Genomic DNA, 27,828 nt, shown 5'->3' with positions numbered 1-27,828 from the left:
TAGCCTACAATTTTGTCCAAATCCGGCAGTGCCCGAGCTACTTTCATTTCACATGTCTTATCTGGTCCCGATCGAGATTCAGATGATTTGAGCCGAAACTCGTCTGTCAACAAGTAATCAAAAATAGAAAAACACGAAAAAGGGTGCAACACGAGGACTTCCCAGGGGGTCACCCATCCTAGTACTGCTCTCGCCCAAGCACGCTTAACTTCGGAGTTCTGATGGGATCCGGTGCATTAGTGCTGGTATGATCGCACCCGACATTGAGTGGGATGTTTATTCTTATATCCCTCGAGTACGTGTGGAGCGGGCGGCGATGGACAACACGCGGCACTGCTCTCGCCCAATCATAACCATGAAGTTAAGCGTTCTGGCGCGATGGCAGAGGTAGGATGGGTGACCTCCCTGGGAAGACCTCGTGTCGCGACCGTTTACGTAAATTATGGATAAAACAGTCGAAATAATTGTTTTTAATGAGTTAACCGTCTCCGGAGTAATCTGCGTCATACCCTTCCGCACAGAACCGGCTCACGACAACAAAAATCGATAAATGTTCCCAGAAAATAGAAAAAAAAATAAGAAGAAGGAAATAACGAATGTAAAGCTATTATAATTCTTGGGATACGATAAAATGGAACCAGAATCGAATTTCGAACTTCCTAAGCGGATTTCTCGAGGAAACGAAAGCTTAACAGAAGCGGTAAATCGCAAATTAGAGGGTCTTAGAGAAGGAATTCGGCTAAAATCTCGTCAGCTCATTGCGTAGTAATGAGTCTCGTCCGTTTGCCCGTTTACAATCAAATTAGCCTAGAATTTTGTCCAAATCCGGCAGTGCCCGAGCTACTTTCATTTCACATGTCTTATCTGGTCCCGATCGAGATTCAGATTATTTGAGCCGAAACTCGTCTGTCAACAAGTAATCATAAATAGAAAAACACGAAAAGGGGTGCAACACGAGGACTTCCCAGGGGGTCACCCATCCTAGTACTGCTCTCGCCCAAGCACGCTTAACTTCGGAGTTTGATGGGATCCGGTGCATTAGTGCTGGTATGATCGCACCAGACATTGAGTGGGATGTTTATTCTTATATCCCTCGAGTACGTGTGGAGCGGGCGGCGATGGACAACACGCGGCACTGCTCTCGCCCAATCATAACCATGAAGTTAAGCGTTCTGGCGCGATGGCAGAGGTAGGATGGGTGACCTCCCTGGGAAGACCTCGTGTCGCGACCGTTTACGTAAATTATGGATAAAACAGTCGAAATAATTGTTTTTAATGAGTTAACCGTCTCCGGTGTAATCTGCATCATACCCTTCCGCACAGAACCGGCTCACGACAACAAAAATCGATAAATGTTCCCAGAAAATAGAAAAAAAAATAAGAAGAAGGAAATAACGAATGTAAAGCTATTATATTCTTGGGATACGATAAAATGGAACCAGAATCGAATTTCGAACTTCCTAAGCGGATTTCTCGAGGAAACGAAAGCTTAACAGAAGCGGTAAATCGCAAATTAGAGGGTCTTAGAGAAGGAATTCGGCTAAAATCTCGTCAGCTCATTGCGTAGTAATGAGTCTCGTCCGTTTGCCCGTTTACAATCAAATTAGCCTAGAATTTTGTCCAAATCCGGCAGTGCCCGAGCTACTTTCATTTCACATGTCTTATCTGGTCCCGATCGAGATTCAGATGATTTGAGCCGAAACTCGTCTGTCAACAAGTAATCAGAAATAGAAAAACACGAAAAGGGGTGCAACACGAGGACTTCCCAGGGGGTCACCCATCCTAGTACTGCTCTCGCCCAAGCACGCTTAACTTCGGAGTTCTGATGGGATCCGGTGCATTAGTGCTGGTATGATCGCACCAGACATTGAGTGGGATGTTTATTCTTATATCCCTCGAGTACGTGTGGAGCGGGCGGCGATGGACAACACGCGGCACTGCTCTCGCCCAATCATAACCATGAAGTTAAGCGTTCTAGGCGCGATGGCATAGCTAGGATGGGTGACCTCCCTGGGAAGACCTCGTATCGCGACCGTTTACGTAAATTATGGATAAAACAGTCGAAATAATTGTTTTTAATGAGTTAACCGTCTCCGGAGTAATCTGCGTCATACCCTTCCGCACAGAACCGGCTCACGACAACAAAAATCGATAAATGTTCCCAGAAAATAGAAAAAAAATAAGAAGAAGGAAATAACGAATGTAAAGCTATTATTATGCTTCGGATACGATAAAATGGAACCGGAATCGAATTTCGAACTTCCTAAGCGGATTTCTCGAGGAAACGAAAGCTTAACAGAAGCGGTAAATCGCAAATTAGAGGGTCTTAGAGAAGGAATTCGGCTAAAATCTCGTCAGCTCATTGCGTAGTAATGAGTCTCGTCCGTTTGCCCGTTTACAATCAAATTAGCCTAGCAATTTTGTCCAAATCCGGCAGTGCCCGAGCTACTTTCATTTCACATGTCTTATCTGGTCCCGATCGAGATTCAGATGATTTGAGCCGAAACTCGTCTGTCAACAAGTAATCAGAAATAGAAAAACACGAAAAGGGGTGCAACACGAGGACTTCCCAGGGGGTCACCCATCCTAGTACTGCTCTCGCCCAAGCACGCTTAACTTCGGAGTTCTGATGGGATCCGGTGCATTAGTGCTGGTATGATCGCACCAGACATTGAGTGGGATGTTTATTCTTATATCCCTCGAGTACGTGTGGAGCGGGCGGCGATGGACAACACGCGGCACTGCTCTCGCCCAATCATAACCATGAAGTTAAGCGTTCTGGCGCGATGGCAGAGGTAGGATGGGTGACCTCCCTGGGAAGACCTCGTGTCGCGACCGTTTACGTAAATTATGGATAAAACAGTCGAAATAATTAGTTTTAATGAGTTAACCGTCTCCGGTGTAATCTGCGTCATACCCTTCCGCACAGAACCGGCTCACGACAACAAAAATCGATAAATGTTCCCAGAAAATAGAAAAAAAAATAAGAAGAAGGAAATAACGAATGTAAAGCTATTATTATTCTTGGGATACGATAAAATGGAACCAGAATCGAATTTCGAACTTCCTAAGCGGATTTCTCGAGGAAACGAAAGCTTAACAGAAGCGGTAAATCGCAAATTAGAGGGTCTTAGAGAAGGAATTCGGCTAAAATCTCGTCAGCTCATTGCGTAGTAATGAGTCTCGTCCGTTTGCCCGTTTACAATCAAATTAGCCTACAATTTTGTCCAAATCCGGCAGTGCCCGAGCTACTTTCATTTCACATGTCTTATCTGGTCCCGATCGAGATTCAGATGATTTGAGCCGAAACTCGTCTGTCAACAAGTAATCAGAAATAGAAAAACACGAAAAAGGGTGCAACACGAGGACTTCCCAGGGGGTCACCCATCCTAGTACTGCTCTCGCCCAAGCACGCTTAACTTCGAAGTTCTGATGGGATCCGGTGCATTAGTGCTGGTATGATCGCACCCGACATTGAGTGGGATGTTTATTCTTATATCCCTCGAGTACGTGTGGAGCGGGCGGCGATGGACAACACGCGGCACTGCTCTCGTCCAATCATAACCATGAAGTTAAGCGTTCTGGCGCGATGGTAGAGCTAGGATGGGTGACCTCCCTGGGAAGACCTCGTGTCGCGACCGTTTACGTAAATTATAGATAAAACAGTCGAAATAATTGTTTTTAATGAGTTAACCGTCTCCGGAGTAATCTGCGTCATACCCTTCCGCACAGAACCGGCTCACGACAACAAAAATCGATAAATGTTGGCAGAAAATATAAAAAAAATAAGAAGAAGGAAATAACGAATGTAAAGCTATTATTATTCTTAGGATACGATAAAATGGAACCAGAATCGAATTTCGAACTTCCTAAGCGGATTTCTCGAGGAAACGAAAGCTTAACAGAAGCGGTAAATCGCAAATTAGAGGGTCTTAGAGAAGGAATTCGGCTAAAATCTCGTCAGCTCATTGCGTAGTAATGAGTCTCGTCCGTTTGCCCGTTTACAATCAAATTAGCCTACAATTTTGTCCAAATCCGGCAGTGCCCGAGCTACTTTCATTTCACATGTCTTATCTGGTCCCGATCGAGATTCAGATGATTTGAGCCGAAAATCGTCTGTCAACAAGTAATCAAAATAGAAAAACACGAAAAAGGGTGCAACACGAGGACTTCCCAGGGGGTCACCCATCCTAGTACTGCTCTCGCCCAAGCACGCTTAACTTCGGAGTTCTGATGGGATCCGGTGCATTAGTGCTGGTATGATCGCACCCGACATTGAGTGGGATGTTTATTCTTATATCCCTCGAGTACGTGTGGAGCGGGCGGCGATGGACAACACGCGGCACTGCTCTCGCCCAATCATAACCATGAAGTTAAGCGTTCTGGCGCGATGGCAGAGCTAGGATGGGTGACCTCCCTGGGAAGACCTCGTGTCGCGACCGTTTACGTAAATTATGGATAAAACAGTCGAAATAATTGTTTTTAATGAGTTAACCGTCTCCGGAGTAATCTGCGTCATACCCTTCCGCACAGAACCGGCTCACGACAACAAAAATCGATAAATGTTCCCAGAAAATAGAAAAAAAATAAGAAGAAGGAAATAACGAATGTAAAGCTATTATTATGCCTGGGATACGATAAAATGGAACCGGAATCGAATTTCGAACTTCCTAAGCGGATTTCTCGAGGAAACGAAAGCTTAACAGAAGCGGTAAATCGCAAATTAGAGGGTCTTAGAGAAGGAATTCGGCTAAAATCTCGTCAGCTCATTGCGTAGTAATGAGTCTCGTCCGTTTGCCCGTTTACAATCAAATTAGCCTACAATTTTGTCCAAATCCGGCAGTGCCCGAGCTACTTTCATTTCACATGTCTTATCTGGTCCCGATCGAGATTCAGATGATTTGAGCCGAAAATCGTCTGTCAACAAGTAATCAAAATAGAAAAACACGAAAAGGGGTGCAACACGAGGACTTCCCAGGGGGTCACCCATCCTAGTACTGCTCTCGCCCAAGCACGCTTAACTTCGGAGTTCTGATGGGATCCGGTGCATTAGTGCTGGTATGATCGCACCCGACATTGAGTGGGATGTTTATTCTTATATCCCTCGAGTACGTGTGGAGCGGGCGGCGATGGACAACACGCGGCACTGCTCTCGCCCAATCATAACCATGAAGTTAAGCGTTCTGGCGCGATGGCAGAGGTAGGATGGGTGACCTCCCTGGGAAGACCTCGTGTCGCGACCGTTTACGTAAATTATGGATAAAACAGTCGAAATAATTGTTTTTAATGAGTTAACCGTCTCCGGAGTAATCTGCGTCATACCCTTCCGCACAGAACCGGCTCACGACAACAAAAATCGATAAATGTTCCCAGAAAATAGAAAAAAAATAAGAAGAAGGAAATAACGAATGTAAAGCTATTATTATGCTTGGGATACGATAAAATGGAACCAGAATCGAATTTCGAACTTCCTAAGCGGATTTCTCGAGGAAACGAAAGCTTAACAGAAGCGGTAAATCGCAAATTAGAGGGTCTTAGAGAAGGAATTCGGCTAAAATCTCGTCAGCTCATTGCGTAGTAATGAGTCTCGTCCGTTTGCCCGTTTACAATCAAATTAGCCTAGAATTTTGTCCAAATCCGGCAGTGCCCGAGCTACTTTCATTTCACATGTCTTATCTGGTCCCGATCGAGATTCAGATTATTTGAGCCGAAAATCGTCTGTCAACAAGTAATCATAAATAGAAAAACACGAAAAGGGGTGCAACACGAGGACTTCCCAGGGGGTCACCCATCCTAGTACTGCTCTCGCCCAAGCACGCTTAACTTCGGAGTTCTGATGGGATCCGGTGCATTAGTGCTGGTATGATCGCACCCGACATTGAGTGGGATGTTTATTCTTATATCCCTCGAGTACGTGTGGAGCGGGCGGCGATGGACAACACGCGGCACTGCTCTCGCCCAATCATAACCATGAAGTTAAGCGTTCTGGCGCGATGGCAGAGGTAGGATGGGTGACCTCCCTGGGAAGACCTCGTGTCGCGACCGTTTACGTAAATTATGGATAAAACAGTCGAAATAATTGTTTTTAATGAGTTAACCGTCTCCGGTAGTAATCTGCGTCATACCCTTCCGCACAGAACCGGCTCACGACAACAAAAATCGATAAATGTTCCCAGAAAATAGAAAAAAAAATAAGAAGAAGGAAATAACGAATGTAAAGCTATTATTATGCTTGGGATACGATAAAATGGAACCAGAATCGAATTTCGAACTTCCTAAGCGGATTTCTCGAGGAAACGAAAGCTTAACAGAAGCGGTAAATCGCAAATTAGAGGGTCTTAGAGAAGGAATTCGGCTAAAATCTCGTCAGCTCATTGCGTAGTAATGAGTCTCGTCCGTTTGCCCGTTTACAATCAAATTAGCCTAGAATTTTGTCCAAATCCGGCAGTGCCCGAGCTACTTTCATTTCACATGTCTTATCTGGTCCCGATCGAGATTCAGATGATTTGAGCCGAAACTCGTCTGTCAACAAGTAATCAGAAATAGAAAAACACGAAAAGGGGTGCAACACGAGGACTTCCCAGGGGGTCACCCATCCTAGTACTGCTCTCGCCCAAGCACGCTTAACTTCGGAGTTCTGATGGGATCCGGTGCATTAGTGCTGGTATGATCGCACCAGACATTGAGTGGGATGTTTATTCTTATATCCCTCGAGTACGTGTGGAGCGGGCGGCGATGGACAACACGCGGCACTGCTCTCGCCCAATCATAACCATGAAGTTAAGCGTTCTGGCGCGATGGCATAGCTAGGATGGGTGACCTCCCTGGGAAGACCTCGTGTCGCGACCGTTTACGTAAATTATGGATAAAACAGTCGAAATAATTGTTTTTAATGAGTTAACCGTCTCCGGAGTAATCTGCGTCATACCCTTCCGCACAGAACCGGCTCACGACAACAAAAATCGATAAATGTTCCCAGAAAATAGAAAAAAAATAAGAAGAAGGAAATAACGAATGTAAAGCTATTATTATGCCTCGGATACGATAAAATGGAACCGGAATCGAATTTCGAACTTCCTAAGCGGATTTCTCGAGGAAACGAAAGCTTAACAGAAGCGGTAAATCGCAAATTAGAGGGTCTTAGAGAAGGAATTCGGCTAAAATCTCGTCAGCTCATTGCGTAGTAATGAGTCTCGTCCGTTTGCCCGTTTACAATCAAATTAGCCTACAATTTTGTCCAAATCCGGCAGTGCCCGAGCTACTTTCATTTCACATGTCTTATCTGGTCCCGATCGAGATTCAGATGATTTGAGCCGAAACTCGTCTGTCAACAAGTAATCAAAATAGAAAAACACGAAAAGGGTGCAACACGAGGACTTCCCAGGGGGTCACCCATCCTAGTACTGCTCTCGCCCAAGCACGCTTAACTTCGGAGTTCTGATGGGATCCGGTGCATTAGTGCTGGTATGATCGCACCCGACATTGAGTGGGATGTTTATTCTTATATCCCTCGAGTACGTGTGGAGCGGGCGGCGATGGACAACACGCGGCACTGCTCTCGCCCAATCATAACCATGAAGTTAAGCGTTCTGGCGCGATGGCAGAGCTAGGATGGGTGACCTCCCTGGGAAGACCTCGTGTCGCGACCGTTTACGTAAATTATGGATAAAACAGTCGAAATAATTGTTTTTAATGAGTTAACCGTCTCCGGAGTAATCTGCGTCATACCCTTCCGCACAGAACCGGCTCACGACAACAAAAATCGATAAATGTTCCCAGAAAATAGAAAAAAAATAAGAAGAAGGAAATAACGAATGTAAAGCTATTATTATGCCTGGGATACGATAAAATGGAACCAGAATCGAATTTCGAACTTCCTAAGCGGATTTCTCGAGGAAACGAAAGCTTAACAGAAGCGGTAAATCGCAAATTAGAGGGTCTTAGAGAAGGAATTCGGCTAAAATCTCGTCAGCTCATTGCGTAGTAATGAGTCTCGTCCGTTTGCCCGTTTACAATCAAATTAGCCTACAATTTTGTCCAAATCCGGCAGTGCCCGAGCTACTTTCATTTCACATGTCTTATCTGGTCCCGATCGAGATTCAGATGATTTGAGCCGAAAATCGTCTGTCAACAAGTAATCAAAATAGAAAAACACGAAAAAGGGTGCAACACGAGGACTTCCCAGGGGGTCACCCATCCTAGTACTGCTCTCGCCCAAGCACGCTTAACTTCGGAGTTCTGATGGGATCCGGTGCATTAGTGCTGGTATGATCGCACCCGACATTGAGTGGGATGTTTATTCTTATATCCCTCGAGTACGTGTGGAGCGGGCGGCGATGGACAACACGCGGCACTGCTCTCGCCCAATCATAACCATGAAGTTAAGCGTTCTGGCGCGATGGCAGAGCTAGGATGGGTGACCTCCCTGGGAAGACCTCGTGTCGCGACCGTTTACGTAAATTATGGATAAAACAGTCGAAATAATTGTTTTTAATGAGTTAACCGTCTCCGGAGTAATCTGCGTCATACCCTTCCGCACAGAACCGGCTCACGACAACAAAAATCGATAAATGTTCCCAGAAAATAGAAAAAAAATAAGAAGAAGGAAATAACGAATGTAAAGCTATTATTATGCTTGGGATACGATAAAATGGAACCGGAATCGAATTTCGAACTTCCTAAGCGGATTTCTCGAGGAAACGAAAGCTTAACAGAAGCGGTAAATCGCAAATTAGAGGGTCTTAGAGAAGGAATTCGGCTAAAATCTCGTCAGCTCATTGCGTAGTAATGAGTCTCGTCCGTTTGCCCGTTTACAATCAAATTAGCCTACAATTTTGTCCAAATCCGGCAGTGCCCGAGCTACTTTCATTTCACATGTCTTATCTGGTCCCGATCGAGATTCAGATGATTTGAGCCGAAACTCGTCTGTCAACAAGTAATCAGAAATAGAAAAACACGAAAAGGGTGCAACACGAGGACTTCCCAGGGGGTCACCCATCCTAGTACTGCTCTCGCCCAAGCACGCTTAACTTCGGAGTTCTGATGGGATCCGGTGCATTAGTGCTGGTATGATCGCACCCGACATTGAGTGGGATGTTTATTCTTATATCCCTCGAGTACGTGTGGAGCGGGCGGCGATGGACAACACGCGGCACTGCTCTCGCCCAATCATAACCATGAAGTTAAGCGTTCTGGCGCGATGGCAGAGCTAGGATGGGTGACCTCCCTGGGAAGACCTCGTGTCGCGACCGTTTACGTAAATTATGGATAAAACAGTCGAAATAATTGTTTTTAATGAGTTAACCGTCTCCGGAGTAATCTGCGTCATACCCTTCCGCACAGAACCGGCTCACGACAACAAAAATCGATAAATGTTCCCAGAAAATAGAAAAAAAATAAGAAGAAGGAAATAACGAATGTAAAGCTATTATTATGCCTGGGATACGATAAAATGGAACCGGAATCGAATTTCGAACTTCCTAAGCGGATTTCTCGAGGAAACGAAAGCTTAACAGAAGCGGTAAATCGCAAATTAGAGGGTCTTAGAGAAGGAATTCGGCTAAAATCTCGTCAGCTCATTGCGTAGTAATGAGTCTCGTCCGTTTGCCCGTTTACAATCAAATTAGCCTACAATTTTGTCCAAATCCGGCAGTGCCCGAGCTACTTTCATTTCACATGTCTTATCTGGTCCCGATCGAGATTCAGATGATTTGAGCCGAAAATCGTCTGTCAACAAGTAATCAAAAATAGAAAAACACGAAAAGGGTGCAACACGAGGACTTCCCAGGGGGTCACCCATCCTAGTACTGCTCTCGCCCAAGCACGCTTAACTTCGGAGTTCTGATGGGATCCGGTGCATTAGTGCTGGTATGATCGCACCCGACATTGAGTGGGATGTTTATTCTTATATCCCTCGAGTACGTGTGGAGCGGGCGGCGATGGACAACACGCGGCACTGCTCTCGCCCAATCATAACCATGAAGTTAAGCGTTCTGGCGCGATGGCAGAGCTAGGATGGGTGACCTCCCTGGGAAGACCTCGTGTCGCGACCGTTTACGTAAATTATGGATAAAACAGTCGAAATAATTGTTTTTAATGAGTTAACCGTCTCCGGAGTAATCTGCGTCATACCCTTCCGCACAGAACCGGCTCACGACAACAAAAATCGATAAATGTTCCCAGAAAATAGAAAAAAAATAAGAAGAAGGAAATAACGAATGTAAAGCTATTATTATGCCTGGGATACGATAAAATGGAACCGGAATCGAATTTCGAACTTCCTAAGCGGATTTCTCGAGGAAACGAAAGCTTAACAGAAGCGGTAAATCGCAAATTAGAGGGTCTTAGAGAAGGAATTCGGCTAAAATCTCGTCAGCTCATTGCGTAGTAATGAGTCTCGTCCGTTTGCCCGTTTACAATCAAATTAGCCTACAATTTTGTCCAAATCCGGCAGTGCCCGAGCTACTTTCATTTCACATGTCTTATCTGGTCCCGATCGAGATTCAGATGATTTGAGCCGAAAATCGTCTGTCAACAAGTAATCAAAATAGAAAAACACGAAAAGGGTGCAACACGAGGACTTCCCAGGGGGTCACCCATCCTAGTACTGCTCTCGCCCAAGCACGCTTAACTTCGGAGTTCTGATGGGATCCGGTGCATTAGTGCTGGTATGATCGCACCCGACATTGAGTGGGATGTTTATTCTTATATCCCTCGAGTACGTGTGGAGCGGGCGGCGATGGACAACACGCGGCACTGCTCTCGCCCAATCATAACCATGAAGTTAAGCGTTCTGGCGCGATGGCAGAGCTAGGATGGGTGACCTCCCTGGGAAGACCTCGTGTCGCGACCGTTTACGTAAATTATGGATAAAACAGTCGAAATAATTGTTTTTAATGAGTTAACCGTCTCCGGAGTAATCTGCGTCATACCCTTCCGCACAGAACCGGCTCACGACAACAAAAATCGATAAATGTTCCCAGAAAATAGAAAAAAAATAAGAAGAAGGAAATAACGAATGTAAAGCTATTATTATGCCTGGGATACGATAAAATGGAACCGGAATCGAATTTCGAACTTCCTAAGCGGATTTCTCGAGGAAACGAAAGCTTAACAGAAGCGGTAAATCGCAAATTAGAGGGTCTTAGAGAAGGAATTCGGCTAAAATCTCGTCAGCTCATTGCGTAGTAATGAGTCTCGTCCGTTTGCCCGTTTACAATCAAATTAGCCTACAATTTTGTCCAAATCCGGCAGTGCCCGAGCTACTTTCATTTCACATGTCTTATCTGGTCCCGATCGAGATTCAGATGATTTGAGCCGAAAATCGTCTGTCAACAAGTAATCAAAAATAGAAAAACACGAAAAGGGTGCAACACGAGGACTTCCCAGGGGGTCACCCATCCTAGTACTGCTCTCGCCCAAGCACGCTTAACTTCGGAGTTCTGATGGGATCCGGTGCATTAGTGCTGGTATGATCGCACCCGACATTGAGTGGGATGTTTATTCTTATATCCCTCGAGTACGTGTGGAGCGGGCGGCGATGGACAACACGCGGCACTGCTCTCGCCCAATCATAACCATGAAGTTAAGCGTTCTGGCGCGATGGCAGAGGTAGGATGGGTGACCTCCCTGGGAAGACCTCGTGTCGCGACCGTTTACGTAAATTATGGATAAAACAGTCGAAATAATTGTTTTTAATGAGTTAACCGTCTCCGGAGTAATCTGCGTCATACCCTTCCGCACAGAACCGGCTCACGACAACAAAAATCGATAAATGTTCCCAGAAAATAGAAAAAAAAATAAGAAGAAGGAAATAACGAATGTAAAGCTATTATTATGCCTGGGATACGATAAAATGGAACCGGAATCGAATTTCGAACTTCCTAAGCGGATTTCTCGAGGAAACGAAAGCTTAACAGAAGCGGTAAATCGCAAATTAGAGGGTCTTAGAGAAGGAATTCGGCTAAAATCTCGTCAGCTCATTGCGTAGTAATGAGTCTCGTCCGTTTGCCCGTTTACAATCAAATTAGCCTACAATTTTGTCCAAATCCGGCAGTGCCCGAGCTACTTTCATTTCACATGTCTTATCTGGTCCCGATCGAGATTCAGATGATTTGAGCCGAAAATCGTCTGTCAACAAGTAATCAAAAATAGAAAAACACGAAAAGGGTGCAACACGAGGACTTCCCAGGGGGTCACCCATCCTAGTACTGCTCTCGCCCAAGCACGCTTAACTTCGGAGTTCTGATGGGATCCGGTGCATTAGTGCTGGTATGATCGCACCCGACATTGAGTGGGATGTTTATTCTTATATCCCTCGAGTACGTGTGGAGCGGGCGGCGATGGACAACACGCGGCACTGCTCTCGCCCAATCATAACCATGAAGTTAAGCGTTCTGGCGCGATGGCAGAGGTAGGATGGGTGACCTCCCTGGGAAGACCTCGTGTCGCGACGTTTACGTAAATTATGGATAAAACAGTCGAAATAATTGTTTTTAATGAGTTAACCGTCTCCGGAGTAATCTGCGTCATACCCTTCCGCACAGAACCGGCTCACGACAACAAAATCGATAAATGTTCCCAGAAAATAGAAAAAAAATAAGAAGAAGGAAATAACGAATGTAAAGCTATTATTATGCCTGGGATACGATAAAATGGAACCGGAATCGAATTTCGAACTTCCTAAGCGGATTTCTCGAGGAAACGAAAGCTTAACAGAAGCGGTAAATCGCAAATTAGAGGGTCTTAGAGAAGGAATTCGGCTAAAATCTCGTCAGCTCATTGCGTAGTAATGAGTCTCGTCCGTTTGCCCGTTTACAATCAAATTAGCCTACAATTTTGTCCAAATCCGGCAGTGCCCGAGCTACTTTCATTTCACATGTCTTATCTGGTCCCGATCGAGATTCAGATGATTTGAGCCGAAAATCGTCTGTCAACAAGTAATCAAAAATAGAAAAACACGAAAAGGGTGCAACACGAGGACTTCCCAGGGGGTCACCCATCCTAGTACTGCTCTCGCCCAAGCACGCTTAACTTCGGAGTTCTGATGGGATCCGGTGCATTAGTGCTGGTATGATCGCACCCGACATTGAGTGGGATGTTTATTCTTATATCCCTCGAGTACGTGTGGAGCGGGCGGCGATGGACAACACGCGGCACTGCTCTCGCCCAATCATAACCATGAAGTTAAGCGTTCTGGCGCGATGGCAGAGGTAGGATGGGTGACCTCCCTGGGAAGACCTCGTGTCGCGACCGTTTACGTAAATTATGGATAAAACAGTCGAAATAATTGTTTTTAATGAGTTAACCGTCTCCGGAGTAATCTGCGTCATACCCTTCCGCACAGAACCGGCTCACGACAACAAAAATCGATAAATGTTCCCAGAAAATAGAAAAAAAATAAGAAGAAGGAAATAACGAATGTAAAGCTATTATTATGCCTGGGATACGATAAAATGGAACCGGAATCGAATTTCGAACTTCCTAAGCGGATTTCTCGAGGAAACGAAAGCTTAACAGAAGCGTTAAATCGCAAATTAGAGGGTCTTAGAGAAGGAATTCGGCTAAAATCTCGTCAGCTCATTGCGTAGTAATGAGTCTCGTCCGTTTGCCCGTTTACAATCAAATTAGCCTACAATTTTGTCCAAATCCGGCAGTGCCCGAGCTACTTTCATTTCACATGTCTTATCTGGTCCCGATCGAGATTCAGATGATTTGAGCCGAAAATCGTCTGTCAACAAGTAATCAAAAATAGAAAAACACGAAAAGGGTGCAACACGAGGACTTCCCAGGGGGTCACCCATCCTAGTACTGCTCTCGCCCAAGCACGCTTAACTTCGGAGTTCTGATGGGATCCGGTGCATTAGTGCTGGTATGATCGCACCCGACATTGAGTGGGATGTTTATTCTTATATCCCTCGAGTACGTGTGGAGCGGGCGGCGATGGACAACACGCGGCACTGCTCTCGCCCAATCATAACCATGAAGTTAAGCGTTCTGGCGCGATGGCAGAGCTAGGATGGGTGACCTCCCTGGGAAGACCTCGTGTCGCGACCGTTTACGTAAATTATGGATAAAACAGTCGAAATAATTGTTTTTAATGAGTTAACCGTCTCCGGAGTAATCTGCGTCATACCCTTCCGCACAGAACCGGCTCACGACAACAAAATCGATAAATGTTCCCAGAAAATAGAAAAAAAATAAGAAGAAGGAAATAACGAATGTAAAGCTATTATTATGCCTGGGATACGATAAAATGGAACCGGAATCGAATTTCGAACTTCCTAAGCGGATTTCTCGAGGAAACGAAAGCTTAACAGAAGCGGTAAATCGCAAATTAGAGGGTCTTAGAGAAGGAATTCGGCTAAAATCTCGTCAGCTCATTGCGTAGTAATGAGTCTCGTCCGTTTGCCCGTTTACAATCAAATTAGCCTACAATTTTGTCCAAATCCGGCAGTGCCCGAGCTACTTTCATTTCACATGTCTTATCTGGTCCCGATCGAGATTCAGATGATTTGAGCCGAAAATCGTCTGTCAACAAGTAATCAAAATAGAAAAACACGAAAAGGGTGCAACACGAGGACTTCCCAGGGGGTCACCCATCCTAGTACTGCTCTCGCCCAAGCACGCTTAACTTCGGAGTTCTGATGGGATCCGGTGCATTAGTGCTGGTATGATCGCACCCGACATTGAGTGGGATGTTTATTCTTATATCCCTCGAGTACGTGTGGAGCGGGCGGCGATGGACAACACGCGGCACTGCTCTCGCCCAATCATAACCATGAAGTTAAGCGTTCTGGCGCGATGGCAGAGGTAGGATGGGTGACCTCCCTGGGAAGACCTCGTGTCGCGACCGTTTACGTAAATTATGGATAAAACAGTCGAAATAATTGTTTTTAATGAGTTAACCGTCTCCGGAGTAATCTGCGTCATACCCTTCCGCACAGAACCGGCTCACGACAACAAAATCGATAAATGTTCCCAGAAAATAGAAAAAAAATAAGAAGAAGGAAATAACGAATGTAAAGCTATTATTATGCCTGGGATACGATAAAATGGAACCGGAATCGAATTTCGAACTTCCTAAGCGGATTTCTCGAGGAAACGAAAGCTTAACAGAAGCGTTAAATCGCAAATTAGAGGGTCTTAGAGAAGGAATTCGGCTAAAATCTCGTCAGCTCATTGCGTAGTAATGAGTCTCGTCCGTTTGCCCGTTTACAATCAAATTAGCCTACAATTTTGTCCAAATCCGGCAGTGCCCGAGCTACTTTCATTTCACATGTCTTATCTGGTCCCGATCGAGATTCAGATGATTTGAGCCGAAAATCGTCTGTCAACAAGTAATCAAAAATAGAAAAACACGAAAAGGGTGCAACACGAGGACTTCCCAGGGGGTCACCCATCCTAGTACTGCTCTCGCCCAAGCACGCTTAACTTCGGAGTTCTGATGGGATCCGGTGCATTAGTGCTGGTATGATCGCACCCGACATTGAGTGGGATGTTTATTCTTATATCCCTCGAGTACGTGTGGAGCGGGCGGCGATGGACAACACGCGGCACTGCTCTCGCCCAATCATAACCATGAAGTTAAGCGTTCTGGCGCGATGGCAGAGGTAGGATGGGTGACCTCCCTGGGAAGACCTCGTGTCGCGACCGTTTACGTAAATTATGGATAAAACAGTCGAAATAATTGTTTTTAATGAGTTAACCGTCTCCGGAGTAATCTGCGTCATACCCTTCCGCACAGAACCGGCTCACGACAACAAAAATCGATAAATGTTCCCAGAAAATAGAAAAAAAATAAGAAGAAGGAAATAACGAATGTAAAGCTATTATTATGCCTGGGATACGATAAAATGGAACCGGAATCGAATTTCGAACTTCCTAAGCGGATTTCTCGAGGAAACGAAAGCTTAACAGAAGCGGTAAATCGCAAATTAGAGGGTCTTAGAGAAGGAATTCGGCTAAAATCTCGTCAGCTCATTGCGTAGTAATGAGTCTCGTCCGTTTGCCCGTTTACAATCAAATTAGCCTACAATTTTGTCCAAATCCGGCAGTGCCCGAGCTACTTTCATTTCACATGTCTTATCTGGTCCCGATCGAGATTCAGATGATTTGAGCCGAAAATCGTCTGTCAACAAGTAATCAAAAATAGAAAAACACGAAAAGGGTGCAACACGAGGACTTCCCAGGGGGTCACCCATCCTAGTACTGCTCTCGCCCAAGCACGCTTAACTTCGGAGTTCTGATGGGATCCGGTGCATTAGTGCTGGTATGATCGCACCCGACATTGAGTGGGATGTTTATTCTTATATCCCTCGAGTACGTGTGGAGCGGGCGGCGATGGACAACACGCGGCACTGCTCTCGCCCAATCATAACCATGAAGTTAAGCGTTCTGGCGCGATGGCAGAGCTAGGATGGGTGACCTCCCTGGGAAGACCTCGTGTCGCGACCGTTTACGTAAATTATGGATAAAACAGTCGAAATAATTGTTTTTAATGAGTTAACCGTCTCCGGAGTAATCTGCGTCATACCCTTCCGCACAGAACCGGCTCACGACAACAAAATCGATAAATGTTCCCAGAAAATAGAAAAAAAATAAGAAGAAGGAAATAACGAATGTAAAGCTATTATTATGCCTGGGATACGATAAAATGGAACCGGAATCGAATTTCGAACTTCCTAAGCGGATTTCTCGAGGAAACGAAAGCTTAACAGAAGCGTTAAATCGCAAATTAGAGGGTCTTAGAGAAGGAATTCGGCTAAAATCTCGTCAGCTCATTGCGTAGTAATGAGTCTCGTCCGTTTGCCCGTTTACAATCAAATTAGCCTACAATTTTGTCCAAATCCGGCAGTGCCCGAGCTACTTTCATTTCACATGTCTTATCTGGTCCCGATCGAGATTCAGATGATTTGAGCCGAAAATCGTCTATCAACAAGTAATCAAAAATAGAAAAACACGAAAAGGGTGCAACACGAGGACTTCCCAGGGGGTCACCCATCCTAGTACTGCTCTCGCCCAAGCACGCTTAACTTCGTAGTTCTGATGGGATCCGGTGCATTAGTGCTGGTATGATCGCACCCGACATTGAGTGGGATGTTTATTCTTATATCCCTCGAGTACGTGTGGAGCGGGCGGCGATGGACAACACGCGGCACTGCTCTCGCCCAATCATAACCATGAAGTTAAGCGTTCTGGCGCGATGGCAGAGCTAGGATGGGTGACCTCCCTGGGAAGACCTCGTGTCGCGACCGTTTACGTAAATTATGGATAAAACAGTCGAAATAATTGTTTTTAATGAGTTAACCGTCTCCGGAGTAATCTGCGTCATACCCTTCCGCACAGAACCGGCTCACGACAACAAAAATCGATAAATGTTCCCAGAAAATAGAAAAAAAATAAGAAGAAGGAAATAACGAATGTAAAGCTATTATTATGCCTGGGATACGATAAAATGGAACCGGAATCGAATTTCGAACTTCCTAAGCGGATTTCTCGAGGAAACGAAAGCTTAACAGAAGCGTTAAATCGCAAATTAGAGGGTCTTAGAGAAGGAATTCGGCTAAAATCTCGTCAGCTCATTGCGTAGTAATGAGTCTCGTCCGTTTGCCCGTTTACAATCAAATTAGCCTACAATTTTGTCCAAATCCGGCAGTGCCCGAGCTACTTTCATTTCACATGTCTTATCTGGTCCCGATCGAGATTCAGATGATTTGAGCCGAAAATCGTCTGTCAACAAGTAATCAAAAATAGAAAAACACGAAAAGGGTGCAACACGAGGACTTCCCAGGGGGTCACCCATCCTAGTACTGCTCTCGCCCAAGCACGCTTAACTTCGGAGTTCTGATGGGATCCGGTGCATTAGTGCTGGTATGATCGCACCCGACATTGAGTGGGATGTTTATTCTTATATCCCTCGAGTACGTGTGGAGCGGGCGGCGATGGACAACACGCGGCACTGCTCTCGCCCAATCATAACCATGAAGTTAAGCGTTCTGGCGCGATGGCAGAGCTAGGATGGGTGACCTCCCTGGGAAGACCTCGTGTCGCGACCGTTTACGTAAATTATGGATAAAACAGTCGAAATAATTGTTTTTAATGAGTTAACCGTCTCCGGAGTAATCTGCGTCATACCCTTCCGCACAGAACCGGCTCACGACAACAAAAATCGATAAATGTTCCCAGAAAATAGAAAAAAAATAAGAAGAAGGAAATAACGAATGTAAAGCTATTATTATGCCTGGGATACGATAAAATGGAACCGGAATCGAATTTCGAACTTCCTAAGCGGATTTCTCGAGGAAACGAAAGCTTAACAGAAGCGTTAAATCGCAAATTAGAGGGTCTTAGAGAAGGAATTCGGCTAAAATCTCGTCAGCTCATTGCGTAGTAATGAGTCTCGTCCGTTTGCCCGTTTACAATCAAATTAGCCTACAATTTTGTCCAAATCCGGCAGTGCCCGAGCTACTTTCATTTCACATGTCTTATCTGGTCCCGATCGAGATTCAGATGATTTGAGCCGAAAATCGTCTGTCAACAAGTAATCAAAAATAGAAAAACACGAAAAGGGTGCAACACGAGGACTTCCCAGGGGGTCACCCATCCTAGTACTGCTCTCGCCCAAGCACGCTTAACTTCGGAGTTCTGATGGGATCCGGTGCATTAGTGCTGGTATGATCGCACCCGACATTGAGTGGGATGTTTATTCTTATATCCCTCGAGTACGTGTGGAGCGGGCGGCGATGGACAACACGCGGCACTGCTCTCGCCCAATCATAACCATGAAGTTAAGCGTTCTGGCGCGATGGCAGAGCTAGGATGGGTGACCTCCCTGGGAAGACCTCGTGTCGCGACCGTTTACGTAAATTATGGATAAAACAGTCGAAATAATTGTTTTTAATGAGTTAACCGTCTCCGGAGTAATCTGCGTCATACCCTTCCGCACAGAACCGGCTCACGACAACAAAAATCGATAAATGTTCCCAGAAAATAGAAAAAAAATAAGAAGAAGGAAATAACGAATGTAAAGCTATTATTATGCCTGGGATACGATAAAATGGAACCGGAATCGAATTTCGAACTTCCTAAGCGGATTTCTCGAGGAAACGAAAGCTTAACAGAAGCGTTAAATCGCAAATTAGAGGGTCTTAGAGAAGGAATTCGGCTAAAATCTCGTCAGCTCATTGCGTAGTAATGAGTCTCGTCCGTTTGCCCGTTTACAATCAAATTAGCCTACAATTTTGTCCAAATCCGGCAGTGCCCGAGCTACTTTCATTTCACATGTCTTATCTGGTCCCGATCGAGATTCAGATGATTTGAGCCGAAAATCGTCTGTCAACAAGTAATCAAAAATAGAAAAACACGAAAAGGGTGCAACACGAGGACTTCCCAGGGGGTCACCCATCCTAGTACTGCTCTCGCCCAAGCACGCTTAACTTCGGAGTTCTGATGGGATCCGGTGCATTAGTGCTGGTATGATCGCACCCGACATTGAGGGATGTTTATTCTTATATCCCTCGAGTACGTGTGGAGCGGGCGGCGATGGACAACACGCGGCACTGCTCTCGCCCAATCATAACCATGAAGTTAAGCGTTCTGGCGCGATGGCAGAGGTAGGATGGGTGACCTCCCTGGGAAGACCTCGTGTCGCGACCGTTTACGTAAATTATGGATAAAACAGTCGAAATAATTGTTTTTAATGAGTTAACCGTCTCCGGAGTAATCTGCGTCATACCCTTCCGCACAGAACCGGCTCACGACAACAAAATCGATAAATGTTCCCAGAAAATAGAAAAAAAATAAGAAGAAGGAAATAACGAATGTAAAGCTATTATTATGCCTGGGATACGATAAAATGGAACCGGAATCGAATTTCGAACTTCCTAAGCGGATTTCATCGATGAAACGAAAGCTTAACAGAAGCGTTAAATCGCAAATTAGAGGGTCTTAGAGAAGGAATTCGGCTAAAATCTCGTCAGCTCATTGCGTAGTAATGAGTCTCGTCCGTTTGCCCGTTTACAATCAAATTAGCCTACAATTTTGTCCAAATCCGGCAGTGCCCGAGCTACTTTCATTTCACATGTCTTATCTGGTCCCGATCGAGATTCAGATGATTTGAGCCGAAAATCGTCTAGTCAACAAGTAATCAAAAATAGAAAAACACGAAAAGGGTGCAACACGAGGACTTCCCAGGGGGTCACCCATCCTAGTACTGCTCTCGCCCAAGCACGCTTAACTTCGGAGTTCTGATGGGATCCGGTGCATTAGTGCTGGTATGATCGCACCCGACATTGAGTGGGATGTTTATTCTTATATCCCTCGAGTACGTGTGGAGCGGGCGGCGATGGACAACACGCGGCACTGCTCTCGCCCAATCATAACCATGAAGTTAAGCGTTCTGGCGCGATGGCAGAGGCTAGGATGGGTGACCTCCCTGGGAAGACCTCGTGTCGCGACCGTTTACGTAAATTATGGATAAAACAGTCGAAATAATTGTTTTTAATGAGTTAACCGTCTCCGGAGTAATCTGCGTCATACCCTTCCGCACAGAACCGGCTCACGACAACAAAATCGATAAATGTTCCCAGAAAATAGAAAAAAAATAAGAAGAAGGAAATAACGAATGTAAAGCTATTATTATGCCTGGGATACGATAAAATGGAACCGGAATCGAATTTCGAACTTCCTAAGCGGATTTCATCGATGAAACGAAAGCTTAACAGAAGCGTTAAATCGCAAATTAGAGGGTCTTAGAGAAGGAATTCGGCTAAAATCTCGTCAGCTCATTGCGTAGTAATGAGTCTCGTCCGTTTGCCCGTTTACAATCAAATTAGCCTACAATTTTGTCCAAATCCGGCAGTGCCCGAGCTACTTTCATTTCACATGTCTTATCTGGTCCCGATCGAGATTCAGATGATTTGAGCCGAAAATCGTCTATCAACAAGTAATCAAAAATAGAAAAACACGAAAAGGGTGCAACACGAGGACTTCCCAGGGGGTCACCCATCCTAGTACTGCTCTCGCCCAAGCACGCTTAACTTCGTAGTTCTGATGGGATCCGGTGCATTAGTGCTGGTATGATCGCACCCGACATTGAGTGGGATGTTTATTCTTATATCCCTCGAGTACGTGTGGAGCGGGCGGCGATGGACAACACGCGGCACTGCTCTCGCCCAATCATAACCATGAAGTTAAGCGTTCTGGCGCGATGGCAGAGCTAGGATGGGTGACCTCCCTGGGAAGACCTCGTGTCGCGACCGTTTACGTAAATTATGGATAAAACAGTCGAAATAATTGTTTTTAATGAGTTAACCGTCTCCGGAGTAATCTGCGTCATACCCTTCCGCACAGAACCGGCTCACGACAACAAAAATCGATAAATGTTCCCAGAAAATAGAAAAAAAATAAGAAGAAGGAAATAACGAATGTAAAGCTATTATTATGCCTGGGATACGATAAAATGGAACCGGAATCGAATTTCGAACTTCCTAAGCGGATTTCTCGAGGAAACGAAAGCTTAACAGAAGCGTTAAATCGCAAATTAGAGGGTCTTAGAGAAGGAATTCGGCTAAAATCTCGTCAGCTCATTGCGTAGTAATGAGTCTCGTCCGTTTGCCCGTTTACAATCAAATTAGCCTACAATTTTGTCCAAATCCGGCAGTGCCCGAGCTACTTTCATTTCACATGTCTTATCTGGTCCGATCGAGATTCAGATGATTTGAGCCGAAAATCGTCTGTCAACAAGTAATCAAAAATAGAAAAACACGAAAAGGGTGCAACACGAGGACTTCCCAGGGGGTCACCCATCCTAGTACTGCTCTCGCCCAAGCACGCTTAACTTCGTAGTTCTGATGGGATCCGGTGCATTAGTGCTGGTATGATCGCACCCGACATTGAGTGGGATGTTTATTCTTATATCCCTCGAGTACGTGTGGAGCGGGCGGCGATGGACAACACGCGGCACTGCTCTCGCCCAATCATAACCATGAAGTTAAGCGTTCTGGCGCGATGGCAGAGCTAGGATGGGTGACCTCCCTGTGAAGACCTCGTGTCGCGACCGTTTACGTAAATTATGGATAAAACAGTCGAAATAATTGTTTTTAATGAGTTAACCGTCTCCGGAGTAATCTGCGTCATACCCTTCCGCACAGAACCGGCTCACGACAACAAAATCGATAAATGTTCCCAGAAAATAGAAAAAAATAAGAAGAAGGAAATAACGTATGTAAAGCTATTATTATGCCTGGGATACGATAAAATGGAACCGGAATCGAATTTCGAACTTCCTAAGCGGATTTCTCGATGAAACGAAAGCTTAACAGAAGCGTTAAATCGCAAATTAGAGGGTCTTAGAGAAGGAATTCGGCTAAAATCTCGTCAGCTCATTGCGTAGTAATGAGTCTCGTCCGTTTGCCCGTTTACAATCAAATTAGCCTACAATTTTGTCCAAATCCGGCAGTGCCCGAGCTACTTTCATTTCACATGTCTTATCTGGTCCCGATCGAGATTCAGATGATTTGAGCCGAAAATCGTCTATCAACAAGTAATCAAAAATAGAAAAACACGAAAAGGGTGCAACACGAGGACTTCCCAGGGGGTCACCCATCCTAGTACTGCTCTCGCCCAAGCACGCTTAACTTCGGAGTTCTGATGGGATCCGGTGCATTAGTGCTGGTATGATCGCACCCGACATTGAGTGGGATGTTTATTCTTATATCCCTCGAGTACGTGTGGAGCGGGCGGCGATGGACAACACGCGGCACTGCTCTCGCCCAATCATAACCATGAAGTTAAGCGTTCTGGCGCGATGGCAGAGGTAGGATGGGTGACCTCCCTGGGAAGACCTCGTGTCGCGACCGTTTACGTAAATTATGGATAAAACAGTCGAAATAATTGTTTTTAATGAGTTAACCGTCTCCGGAGTAATCTGCGTCATACCCTTCCGCACAGAACCGGCTCACGACAACAAAATCGATAAATGTTCCCAGAAAATAGAAAAAAAATAAGAAGAAGGAAATAACGAATGTAAAGCTATTATTATGCCTGGGATACGATAAAATGGAACCGGAATCGAATTTCGAACTTCCTAAGCGGATTTCTCGATGAAACGAAAGCTTAACAGAAGCGTTAAATCGCAAATTAGAGGGTCTTAGAGAAGGAATTCGGCTAAAATCTCGCCAGCTCATTGCGTAGTAATGAGTCTCGTCCGTTTGCCCGTTTACAATCAAATTAGCCTACAATTTTGTCCAAATCCGGCAGTGCCCGAGCTACTTTCATTTCACATGTCTTATCTGGTCCCGATCGAGATTCAGATGATTTGAGCCGAAAATCGTCTATCAACAAGTAATCAAAAATAGAAAAACACGAAAAGGGTGCAACACGAGGACTTCCCAGGGGGTCACCCATCCTAGTACTGCTCTCACCCAAGCACGCTTAACTTCGTAGTTCTGATGGGATCCGGTGCATTAGTGCTGGTATGATCGCACCCGACATTGAGTGGGATGTTTATTCTTATATCCCTCGAGTACGTGTGGAGCGGGCGGCGATGGACAACACGCGGCACTGCTCTCGCCCAATCATAACCATGAAGTTAAGCGTTCTGGCGCGATGGCAGAGCTAGGATGGGTGACCTCCCTGGGAAGACCTCGTGTCGCGACCGTTTACGTAAATTATGGATAAAACAGTCGAAATAATTGTTTTTAATGAGTTAACCGTCTCCGGAGTAATCTGCGTCATACCCTTCCGCACAGAACCGGCTCACGACAACAAAATCGATAAATGTTCCCAGAAAATAGAAAAAAAATAAGAAGAAGGAAATAACGAATGTAAAGCTATTATTATGCCTGGGATACGATAAAATGGAACCGGAATCGAATTTCGAACTTCCTAAGCGGATTTCTCGAGGAAACGAAAGCTTAACAGAAGCGTTAAATCGCAAATTAGAGGGTCTTAGAGAAGGAATTCGGCTAAAATCTCGTCAGCTCATTGCGTAGTAATGAGTCTCGTCCGTTTGCCCGTTTACAATCAAATTAGCCTACAATTTTGTCCAAATCCGGCAGTGCCCGAGCTACTTTCATTTCACATGTCTTATCTGGTCCCGATCGAGATTCAGATGATTTGAGCCGAAAATCGTCTGTCAACAAGTAATCAAAAATAGAAAAACACGAAAAGGGTGCAACACGAGGACTTCCCAGGGGGTCACCCATCCTAGTACTGCTCTCGCCCAAGCACGCTTAACTTCGTAGTTCTGATGGGATCCGGTGCATTAGTGCTGGTATGATCGCACCCGACATTGAGTGGGATGTTTATTCTTATATCCCTCGAGTACGTGTGGAGCGGGCGGCGATGGACAACACGCGGCACTGCTCTCGCCCAATCATAACCATGAAGTTAAGCGTTCTGGCGCGATGGCAGAGGTAGGATGGGTGACCTCCCTGGGAAGACCTCGTGTCGCGACCGTTTACGTAAATTATGGATAAAACAGTCGAAATAATTGTTTTTAATGAGTTAACCGTCTCCGGAGTAATCTGCGTCATACCCTTCCGCACAGAACCGGCTCACGACAACAAAAATCGATAAATGTTCCCAGAAAATAGAAAAAAAATAAGAAGAAGGAAATAACGAATGTAAAGCTATTATTATGCCTGGGATACGATAAAATGGAACCGGAATCGAATTTCGAACTTCCTAAGCGGATTTCTCGAGGAAACGAAAGCTTAACAGAAGCGGTTAAATCGCAAATTAGAGGGTCTTAGAGAAGGAATTCGGCTAAAATCTCGTCAGCTCATTGCGTAGTAATGAGTCTCGTCCGTTTGCCCGTTTACAATCAAATTAGCCTACAATTTTGTCCAAATCCGGCAGTGCCCGAGCTACTTTCATTTCACATGTCTTATCTGGTCCCGATCGAGATTCAGATGATTTGAGCCGAAAATCGTCTGTCAACAAGTAATCAAAAATAGAAAAACACGAAAAGGGTGCAACACGAGGACTTCCCAGGGGGTCACCCATCCTAGTACTGCTCTCGCCCAAGCACGCTTAACTTCGGAGTTCTGATGGGATCCGGTGCATTAGTGCTGGTATGATCGCACCCGACATTGAGTGGGATGTTTATTCTTATATCCCTCGAGTACGTGTGGAGCGGGCGGCGATGGACAACACGCGGCACTGCTCTCGCCCAATCATAACCATGAAGTTAAGCGTTCTGGCGCGATGGCAGAGGTAGGATGGGTGACCTCCCTGGGAAGACCTCGTGTCGCGACCGTTTACGTAAATTATGGATAAAACAGTCGAAATAATTGTTTTTAATGAGTTAACCGTCTCCGGAGTAATCTGCGTCATACCCTTCCGCACAGAACCGGCTCACGACAACAAATATCGATAAATGTTCCCAGAAAATAGAAAAAAAATAAGAAGAAGGAAATAACGAATGTAAAGCTATTATTATGCCTGGGATACGATAAAATGGAACCGGAATCGAATTTCGAACTTCCTAAGCGGATTTCATCGATGAAACGAAAGCTTAACAGAAGCGTTAAATCGCAAATTAGAGGGTCTTAGAGAAGGAATTCGGCTAAAATCTCGTCAGCTCATTGCGTAGTAATGAGTCTCGTCCGTTTGCCCGTTTACAATCAAATTAGCCTACAATTTTGTCCAAATCCGGCAGTGCCCGAGCTACTTTCATTTCACATGTCTTATCTGGTCCCGATCGAGATTCAGATGATTTGAGCCGAAAATCGTCTGTCAACAAGTAATCAAAAATAGAAAAACACGAAAAGGGTGCAACACGAGGACTTCCCAGGGGGTCACCCATCCTAGTACTGCTCTCGCCCAAGCACGCTTAACTTCGGAGTTCTGATGGGATCCGGTGCATTAGTGCTGGTATGATCGCACCCGACATTGAGTGGGATGTTTATTCTTATATCCCTCGAGTACGTGTGGAGCGGGCGGCGATGGACAACACGCGGCACTGCTCTCGCCCAATCATAACCATGAAGTTAAGCGTTCTGGCGCGATGGCAGAGCTAGGATGGGTGACCTCCCTGGGAAGACCTCGTGTCGCGACCGTTTACGTAAATTATGGATAAAACAGTCGAAATAATTGTTTTTAATGAGTTAACCGTCTCCGGAGTAATCTGCGTCATACCCTTCCGCACAGAACCGGCTCACGACAACAATAATCGATAAATGTTCCCAGAAAATAGAAAAAAAATAAGAAGAAGGAAAATAACGAATGTAAAGCTATTATTATGCCTGGGATACGATAAAATGGAACCGGAATCGAATTTCGAACTTCCTAAGCGGATTTCTCGAGGAAACGAAAGCTTAACAGAAGCGTTAAATCGCAAATTAGAGGGTCTTAGAGAAGGAATTCGGCTAAATCTCGTCAGCTCATTGCGTAATAATGAGTCTCGTCCGTTTGCCCGTTTACAATCAAATTAGCCTACAATTTTGTCCAAATCCGGCAGTGCCCGAGCTACTTTCATTTCACATGTCTTATCTGGTCCCGATCGAGATTCAGATGATTTGAGCCGAAAATCGTCTATCAACAAGTAATCAAAAATAGAAAAACACGAAAAGGGTTGCAACACGAGGACTTCCCAGGGGGTCACCCATCCTAGTACTGCTCTCACCCAAGCACGCTTAACTTCGTAGTTCTGATGGGATCCGGTGCATTAGTGCTGGTATGATCGCACCCGACATTGAGTGGGATGTTTATTCTTATATCCCTCGAGTACGTGTGGAGCGGGCGGCGATGGACAACACGCGGCACTGCTCTCGCCCAATCATAACCATGAAGTTAAGCGTTCTGGCGCGATGGCAGAGCTAGGATGGGTGACCTCCCTGGGAAGACCTCGTGTCGCGACGTTTACGTAAATTATGGATAAAACAGTCGAAATAATTGTTTTTAATGAGTTAACCGTCTCCGGAGTAATCTGCGTCATACCCTTCCGCACAGAACCGGCTCACGACAACAAAATCGATAAATGTTCCCAGAAAATAGAAAAAAAATAAGAAGAAGGAAATAACGAATGTAAGCTATTATTATGCCTGGGATACGATAAAATGGAACCGGAATCGAATTTCGAACTTCCTAAGCGGATTTCTCGAGGAAACGAAAGCTTAACAGAAGCGTTAAATCGCAAATTAGAGGGTCTTAGAGAAGAATTCGGCTAAAATCTCGTCAGCTCATTGCGTAGTAATGAGTCTCGTCCGTTTGCCGTTTACAATCAAATTAGCCTACAATTTTGTCCAAATCGGCAGTGCCCGAGCTACTTTCATTTCACATGTCTTATCTGGTCTCGATCGAGATTCAGATGATTTGAGCCGAAAATCGTCTGTCAACAAGTAATCAAAAATAGGAAAAACACGAAAAGGGTTGCAACACGAGACTTCAGGGGGGTCAACCCATCCTAGTACTGCTCTCGCCCAAGCAGCAATTCGAGTTCTGATGGGTCGGTTGCATTAGTCGGTATGATCGCACCCGACATTGAGTGGGAGTTTTCTTATATCCTCGAGTAGTGGTGGAGCGGGCGGCGATGGACAACACGCGGCACTGCTCTCGCCCAATCATAACCATGAAGTTAAGCGTTCTGCGCGATGGCAGAGAAGGTAGGATGGGTGACCTCCCTGGGAAGACCTCCTGTCGCGACCGTTTACGTAAATTATGGATTAAAACAGTCGAAATAATTGTTTTAATAGTTAACCGTCTCCGGAGTAATCTGCGTCATACCCTTCGCACAGAACCGGCTCACGACAACAATACGATAAATGTCCCAGAAAATAGAAAAAAAATAAGAAAAGGAAATAACGAATGTAAAGCTATTATTAT

At 45.2% G+C, this 27,828-nt stretch overlaps 34 non-coding genes across 34 annotated transcripts; all 34 read right to left on the bottom strand.

Moving 5' to 3' along the window:
• Positions 1-140: 140 nt before the first annotated feature.
• LOC142515140 (5S ribosomal RNA) lies at positions 141-259 on the bottom strand. The gene has a single exon (XR_012810998.1). It is a non-coding gene; the product is annotated as a 5S ribosomal RNA (ribosomal RNA).
• A 684-nt stretch (positions 260-943) lies between these two features.
• Positions 944-1,061, bottom strand: LOC142515412 (5S ribosomal RNA). Its single transcript, XR_012811259.1, has one exon. It is a non-coding gene; the product is annotated as a 5S ribosomal RNA (ribosomal RNA).
• A 683-nt stretch (positions 1,062-1,744) lies between these two features.
• Positions 1,745-1,863, bottom strand: LOC142507611 (5S ribosomal RNA). The gene has a single exon (XR_012805864.1). It is a non-coding gene; the product is annotated as a 5S ribosomal RNA (ribosomal RNA).
• A 685-nt stretch (positions 1,864-2,548) lies between these two features.
• Positions 2,549-2,667, bottom strand: LOC142507600 (5S ribosomal RNA). Its single transcript, XR_012805853.1, has one exon. It is a non-coding gene; the product is annotated as a 5S ribosomal RNA (ribosomal RNA).
• A 684-nt stretch (positions 2,668-3,351) lies between these two features.
• LOC142509238 (5S ribosomal RNA) lies at positions 3,352-3,470 on the bottom strand. The gene has a single exon (XR_012807422.1). It is a non-coding gene; the product is annotated as a 5S ribosomal RNA (ribosomal RNA).
• A 682-nt stretch (positions 3,471-4,152) lies between these two features.
• LOC142515128 (5S ribosomal RNA) lies at positions 4,153-4,271 on the bottom strand. The gene has a single exon (XR_012810987.1). It is a non-coding gene; the product is annotated as a 5S ribosomal RNA (ribosomal RNA).
• A 682-nt stretch (positions 4,272-4,953) lies between these two features.
• Positions 4,954-5,072, bottom strand: LOC142507582 (5S ribosomal RNA). The gene has a single exon (XR_012805836.1). It is a non-coding gene; the product is annotated as a 5S ribosomal RNA (ribosomal RNA).
• Positions 5,073-5,755: 683 nt separating this feature from the next.
• LOC142507466 (5S ribosomal RNA) lies at positions 5,756-5,874 on the bottom strand. The gene has a single exon (XR_012805725.1). It is a non-coding gene; the product is annotated as a 5S ribosomal RNA (ribosomal RNA).
• A 685-nt stretch (positions 5,875-6,559) lies between these two features.
• Positions 6,560-6,678, bottom strand: LOC142507588 (5S ribosomal RNA). Its single transcript, XR_012805842.1, has one exon. It is a non-coding gene; the product is annotated as a 5S ribosomal RNA (ribosomal RNA).
• Positions 6,679-7,359: 681 nt separating this feature from the next.
• On the bottom strand, positions 7,360-7,478 carry LOC142515116 (5S ribosomal RNA). The gene has a single exon (XR_012810976.1). It is a non-coding gene; the product is annotated as a 5S ribosomal RNA (ribosomal RNA).
• Positions 7,479-8,160: 682 nt separating this feature from the next.
• On the bottom strand, positions 8,161-8,279 carry LOC142515104 (5S ribosomal RNA). Its single transcript, XR_012810965.1, has one exon. It is a non-coding gene; the product is annotated as a 5S ribosomal RNA (ribosomal RNA).
• Positions 8,280-8,961: 682 nt separating this feature from the next.
• LOC142515093 (5S ribosomal RNA) lies at positions 8,962-9,080 on the bottom strand. Its single transcript, XR_012810954.1, has one exon. It is a non-coding gene; the product is annotated as a 5S ribosomal RNA (ribosomal RNA).
• Positions 9,081-9,762: 682 nt separating this feature from the next.
• LOC142515081 (5S ribosomal RNA) lies at positions 9,763-9,881 on the bottom strand. The gene has a single exon (XR_012810943.1). It is a non-coding gene; the product is annotated as a 5S ribosomal RNA (ribosomal RNA).
• Positions 9,882-10,562: 681 nt separating this feature from the next.
• On the bottom strand, positions 10,563-10,681 carry LOC142515069 (5S ribosomal RNA). The gene has a single exon (XR_012810932.1). It is a non-coding gene; the product is annotated as a 5S ribosomal RNA (ribosomal RNA).
• Positions 10,682-11,363: 682 nt separating this feature from the next.
• On the bottom strand, positions 11,364-11,482 carry LOC142515057 (5S ribosomal RNA). The gene has a single exon (XR_012810921.1). It is a non-coding gene; the product is annotated as a 5S ribosomal RNA (ribosomal RNA).
• A 683-nt stretch (positions 11,483-12,165) lies between these two features.
• Positions 12,166-12,284, bottom strand: LOC142515044 (5S ribosomal RNA). Its single transcript, XR_012810909.1, has one exon. It is a non-coding gene; the product is annotated as a 5S ribosomal RNA (ribosomal RNA).
• Positions 12,285-12,964: 680 nt separating this feature from the next.
• LOC142515032 (5S ribosomal RNA) lies at positions 12,965-13,083 on the bottom strand. The gene has a single exon (XR_012810898.1). It is a non-coding gene; the product is annotated as a 5S ribosomal RNA (ribosomal RNA).
• Positions 13,084-13,765: 682 nt separating this feature from the next.
• On the bottom strand, positions 13,766-13,884 carry LOC142515020 (5S ribosomal RNA). The gene has a single exon (XR_012810887.1). It is a non-coding gene; the product is annotated as a 5S ribosomal RNA (ribosomal RNA).
• Positions 13,885-14,564: 680 nt separating this feature from the next.
• On the bottom strand, positions 14,565-14,683 carry LOC142515008 (5S ribosomal RNA). The gene has a single exon (XR_012810876.1). It is a non-coding gene; the product is annotated as a 5S ribosomal RNA (ribosomal RNA).
• Positions 14,684-15,364: 681 nt separating this feature from the next.
• LOC142514997 (5S ribosomal RNA) lies at positions 15,365-15,483 on the bottom strand. The gene has a single exon (XR_012810865.1). It is a non-coding gene; the product is annotated as a 5S ribosomal RNA (ribosomal RNA).
• Positions 15,484-16,165: 682 nt separating this feature from the next.
• On the bottom strand, positions 16,166-16,284 carry LOC142514985 (5S ribosomal RNA). Its single transcript, XR_012810854.1, has one exon. It is a non-coding gene; the product is annotated as a 5S ribosomal RNA (ribosomal RNA).
• A 681-nt stretch (positions 16,285-16,965) lies between these two features.
• LOC142513245 (5S ribosomal RNA) lies at positions 16,966-17,084 on the bottom strand. Its single transcript, XR_012809202.1, has one exon. It is a non-coding gene; the product is annotated as a 5S ribosomal RNA (ribosomal RNA).
• Positions 17,085-17,766: 682 nt separating this feature from the next.
• On the bottom strand, positions 17,767-17,885 carry LOC142514974 (5S ribosomal RNA). The gene has a single exon (XR_012810843.1). It is a non-coding gene; the product is annotated as a 5S ribosomal RNA (ribosomal RNA).
• A 682-nt stretch (positions 17,886-18,567) lies between these two features.
• LOC142514963 (5S ribosomal RNA) lies at positions 18,568-18,686 on the bottom strand. Its single transcript, XR_012810832.1, has one exon. It is a non-coding gene; the product is annotated as a 5S ribosomal RNA (ribosomal RNA).
• Positions 18,687-19,368: 682 nt separating this feature from the next.
• Positions 19,369-19,487, bottom strand: LOC142514951 (5S ribosomal RNA). Its single transcript, XR_012810821.1, has one exon. It is a non-coding gene; the product is annotated as a 5S ribosomal RNA (ribosomal RNA).
• Positions 19,488-20,168: 681 nt separating this feature from the next.
• On the bottom strand, positions 20,169-20,287 carry LOC142514939 (5S ribosomal RNA). Its single transcript, XR_012810810.1, has one exon. It is a non-coding gene; the product is annotated as a 5S ribosomal RNA (ribosomal RNA).
• A 683-nt stretch (positions 20,288-20,970) lies between these two features.
• Positions 20,971-21,089, bottom strand: LOC142513244 (5S ribosomal RNA). Its single transcript, XR_012809201.1, has one exon. It is a non-coding gene; the product is annotated as a 5S ribosomal RNA (ribosomal RNA).
• A 681-nt stretch (positions 21,090-21,770) lies between these two features.
• On the bottom strand, positions 21,771-21,889 carry LOC142513243 (5S ribosomal RNA). The gene has a single exon (XR_012809200.1). It is a non-coding gene; the product is annotated as a 5S ribosomal RNA (ribosomal RNA).
• A 680-nt stretch (positions 21,890-22,569) lies between these two features.
• LOC142514926 (5S ribosomal RNA) lies at positions 22,570-22,688 on the bottom strand. The gene has a single exon (XR_012810798.1). It is a non-coding gene; the product is annotated as a 5S ribosomal RNA (ribosomal RNA).
• A 681-nt stretch (positions 22,689-23,369) lies between these two features.
• Positions 23,370-23,488, bottom strand: LOC142514194 (5S ribosomal RNA). Its single transcript, XR_012810100.1, has one exon. It is a non-coding gene; the product is annotated as a 5S ribosomal RNA (ribosomal RNA).
• A 681-nt stretch (positions 23,489-24,169) lies between these two features.
• Positions 24,170-24,288, bottom strand: LOC142513242 (5S ribosomal RNA). Its single transcript, XR_012809199.1, has one exon. It is a non-coding gene; the product is annotated as a 5S ribosomal RNA (ribosomal RNA).
• A 683-nt stretch (positions 24,289-24,971) lies between these two features.
• Positions 24,972-25,090, bottom strand: LOC142514915 (5S ribosomal RNA). Its single transcript, XR_012810787.1, has one exon. It is a non-coding gene; the product is annotated as a 5S ribosomal RNA (ribosomal RNA).
• A 683-nt stretch (positions 25,091-25,773) lies between these two features.
• Positions 25,774-25,892, bottom strand: LOC142514903 (5S ribosomal RNA). Its single transcript, XR_012810776.1, has one exon. It is a non-coding gene; the product is annotated as a 5S ribosomal RNA (ribosomal RNA).
• A 683-nt stretch (positions 25,893-26,575) lies between these two features.
• Positions 26,576-26,694, bottom strand: LOC142515237 (5S ribosomal RNA). Its single transcript, XR_012811093.1, has one exon. It is a non-coding gene; the product is annotated as a 5S ribosomal RNA (ribosomal RNA).
• Between the last annotated feature and the right edge of the window lie 1,134 nt (positions 26,695-27,828).

This window comes from Primulina tabacum, chromosome 10 (assembly GCF_025594145.1).
Source record: "Primulina tabacum isolate GXHZ01 chromosome 10, ASM2559414v2, whole genome shotgun sequence".
Classification (NCBI taxonomy): Eukaryota; Viridiplantae; Streptophyta; class Magnoliopsida; order Lamiales; family Gesneriaceae; genus Primulina; species Primulina tabacum.
Note: the sequence above shows the minus strand (reverse complement) of the source record. Positions and strands in the feature narration are given on the sequence as shown.